The following is a 3,924-nucleotide window of genomic DNA, read 5'->3' as shown; positions in this document are numbered from 1 at the left end:
CCCTGTCTGTTTGTATCTCTCTCTGTCTGTCTCTTCATCTATACCCTTGACTTATTATTTTTTTTTTTCAGCACTATCACACAACATCAGCTGTTGAAGCAATCTTGTACAACACATGATTTTCTGGAGGTAAATGTTTCTGAATTATTATTAATATCACTCTCTCTTTAGAATGTCGTCTAATGTTGGTTGCATCATTAGTTTGGACGCTGTTTTGTCAGTACACTGGAATTAATTTTATTGACCTTGAAAGGATGACAGGCTCCTGGTGTGTTAATTCAGTGGTCAACGAGGCTTACTCATATTACCATGTAATTATTATCCACTTTTTGTCTCAAAACAGAATATGGTGTCTGAGTTTCGAAATCACAAGACATCTGGAGAAGATTGCTGGGAAAGATTATACATTCTCGCAAATGAATATTTAATATTTTCAATATTAATAAATTATATTTATTTTGTATACAATTACTTGATTCTGAATTACAAAAAAAGAATCAAGACATGAAGGGAGGGTAGGTGTGCCCCCCCAATGACCCATCACCCCCTCATCCCATCCCCCCCCTCCCCATGTGTGTGTGGGGAAGGGTGGGGGGTGGGATGAGGGAGGTGGTGGGTCAAAGGTGGGGGGCGCACAGGCATGGTGGGGCTTGTGTCAGGGCGGGGCTTGGTGGGGCTTGTGTGGGCGGGGTGTGTGTGGGGGTGGGGCTTGTGTGGGAGGGGTTTATGTGGGTGGAGCTTGTGTGGGGCGGGGCCGTGGGTGGGGCTTGTGTGGGCGGCGTGTGTGTGGGCGGGGTTTATGTGGGTGGAGCTTGTGTGGGAGAGGGTTTATGTGGACAGGGTTTATGTGTGTGGAGTTTTTGTGTGGAGCTTGTGTAGTCAGGGCTTATGTGGGAGGGGTTTATGTGGGCAGGGTTTATGTGGGCAGGGGTTTATGTGGGTGGAGCTTATGTGGGAGGGGCGAATGTGGATGAGGTTTGTGTGGATCAATGGATGGGTGGAGAGATGGGTGGATGGGTGGATGAGTGGAGCTTGTGTGGATGGGTGGATAATTTTAATTAAATAAACATGTTGTGTGTGGGGAACTAATTAACTAATCACTAATTATGTGAATATGATGAATATGGGTGGAGCTTGTGTGTGTGGAGCTTGTGTGGAGCTTGTGTGGAGCTTGTGTGGAGCTTGTGTGGGGTTTGTGTGGGGTTTGTGTGGGGTTTGTGTGGGCAGGGCTTGTGTGGGTGGAGTCAAAAAGGGCGGAGTCAAAAAATTTCAATTTATTGGAGCTTGTGAGGGGTTTGTGTGTGGTGGGGTTTGTGTGGGGTTTGTGTGGGTGGGGCTTGTGTGGGTGGGGGCTTGTGTGGGTGGAGTCAAAAGGGGCGGAGTCAAAAATTTTCAATTTATCTGTCTTTTGTAATTCCTGTGAATAAAATGAACCTAAAATCTCTTCCCCTTCCAAATCATATATTTTATAAGTCCAAGGAACCGTATCTATAACATCAACAATGTTAAAAAGTTCTTTTGTCCATCGTTCAGTAAAACCCTTTTCAAAATGAGATTTCCACCTATATATTCTTACGATATCACCAACTTTGAACTTAGGTTTTCTGACATTAATCTCTTTTTCATATTTTAATTTTGTAAATGTTTCTGATGGTTTCATATTTGTTGCCGTGTGAATCGTGTCATTATACTTATCCACAATATCCTGAATAAAAGATGACCATTGTTGTGAACCGAGTTGTGTGAATTTTTTATATAGTCTCTCTTTTAAGGTACGATTAAAACGTTCAACAACAACTGCCTTCCCTTCATTAAAGGTACTGTATAAAGTAATACTGTTATTTTTTAGAAAATTCATAAATGTCTTGTTATAAAACTCTCTTCCCTCATCAGTCCACAATTTTTTAGGTTTTCTCTTACTTTTATTAAATATCTGTTGAAAAGCTAACATAAGAGTATTACCTGTTTTGTTTTTTAAAGGGACAACCCACGCATATCTACTCCTCAAATCAATAACGGTTAAAGCATACTTGTACCCCTTATCATTATTGAGTTCAATCAAATCAGCAGACCAGATATAATCTACTTCCTTGGAATAAACTTTCCTTCTCTGAAACTTTGTGAATATAGTTTTATGTAATTCATCAGCTAATTGCTCTTCAGTCTTAATGGCATCATTAGAGCCTATAAGTTTTTTGAATTTCCAAGCCCAAGTTTCAATTTAGCACTGATCATCTTCTTCACAATGAACCGATCAACTTTTTCTCTCAAGGTTGGATTTTGTATCAGAGACAAATTATACAACATTTCTCTATCGGCTTCATGCTTTTCTTCCAACGTTGTGGTATTCCCATAATCAATATCGTGTCTCATGCACACTTCATCAACTCTATTGATAGGCTGACTCCAGGATTTAGGATTGTCTGCCTCATCTAATCTTTTATCCAAGTTTGTACCTAGACCACAGAAAGAATACCCTGGAAGATGTAATTCCCCTGGTATTCCAGTAGTTGTAAATTTACTTTCTGATAAAAACTTTTGTATATCTCCTCCGAGTTTGTGTTTGGAGATAAATTGATTTTTTTTTTGAACCACACACTGAACATATACCTTTTTGTATAACCCTGTTATTTTTACTTTTAATATATGAAATATTTTTAGTATTAGTTTTCTTTTTACATTTGAGACAATAACTCATTTATTTATGTGAAAAATTCCTGCAGAGTGCAAAAACCTTTTTAGTTTCCAACATGCACATTTGGATCTTAATTTTTAAAACATAAAGAATCTTTAGAAATGCCTTCACTCTCTCCTCCATTTATTTAAGAAAAAACTTGAATTAAAATGAATAGCTTGTCGATGACAATAGTCTTGTCGAAAGTATTGCAAATAGACTTGTCAATTCTTTGTTTTCCTCCTCGGTGGGTTGAGTTATTTTCTGGAATACCACCAATCTTTTTTGAATCTCACTGGTTTCCATATTTTGATATTTATTTTGTCTCGCTCTTTCCTCCCTCTCTCTCTTCTCTCTTTCCTCCCTCTCTCTCTTCTCTCTCTTCTCTCTTTCCTCCTTCTCTTTCTTCTCCCTCTCCTCCTTCTCTCTCTTCTCATTTTCCTCCTCTTCCCTCTCTTCTTCAACTCCTTCCTCATCCCTTACTATCCTTGAATCGCTTACACCCCAAAGAATATTATACATATATTCATCAGGATTTCTTGTTATTCCTGTATCCAAAATAATTTTTTTTACAATAGGAAACCAATAAAATTTCTTTTGAATTTCTAAAAGAGCCTTACCTTTTCTTAACTTTATAATTTTTTCATTATTTAACATTCTAATTAAATCTAAAGTTGTCGGTTTATCAACATCAGCATAATGCCAATCTTTTATTGAAAATACCTCATTCTTATGTTGTAGAACATATTTATTAAAATACTGAATACCCTTTTCTTGAAGGTATGCTTGAACACAGAAATGATAATTTTCTTGAAGCCTTCTTGCTGTCATTTATGTATTAGAAATATATCTTAGAATAATATTATGGCACGAAACACCTCCCCATCTTCCCATAGTTAAATCATTTTGTATTTCCTTACTTATTATATATAATCCTGTTTTTTTCTGTTTTCATGAGATAAACAAGGGCAAAACCATTATTATATTTACCCTTATTAAATTCTTTTATTTGTTGTTTACTAATCGTAGCCCCACAAAACTCATTCTCGATACCAAGTGGATAATATTCTTCCTTACGAGACTGATTTAATTGTTCCAGGTCTTCGAGGTTAATTTTAAATGACCAATTATACCTTAAATCATTCATATCATACCCCCATTGTTCTATTCTCATACAAACGATACGCCCTTCTTTATAAAAATTTATTTTAATTCGAACTGTGAATTCTGTATGACCTGGAGATAATATC

The 3,924-nt window shown here is 37.0% G+C and overlaps 1 long non-coding RNA gene across 1 annotated transcript in view; it reads left to right on the top strand.

The window, feature by feature from the left end:
- LOC147007376 (uncharacterized) overlaps positions 1-489 on the top strand; it is a 1,220-nt gene extending 731 nt beyond the window's left edge. Inside the window, exons 3-4 of the long non-coding RNA XR_015054221.1 lie at positions 72-129; positions 344-489. This is a non-coding gene — a long non-coding RNA (uncharacterized LOC147007376). The remainder of the gene's footprint in view (positions 1-71; positions 130-343) is intronic.
- The last annotated feature ends 3,435 nt before the right edge of the window (positions 490-3,924 follow it).

This window comes from Eptatretus burgeri, unplaced genomic scaffold, assembly GCF_056783735.1.
Source record: "Eptatretus burgeri isolate ZD-2024b unplaced genomic scaffold, Ebu_testis_v1 Ebu_testis_scaffold_227, whole genome shotgun sequence".
NCBI lineage: Eukaryota > Metazoa > Chordata > Myxini > Myxiniformes > Myxinidae > Eptatretus > Eptatretus burgeri.
This window is presented reverse-complemented; position numbering and strand designations above follow the sequence as displayed.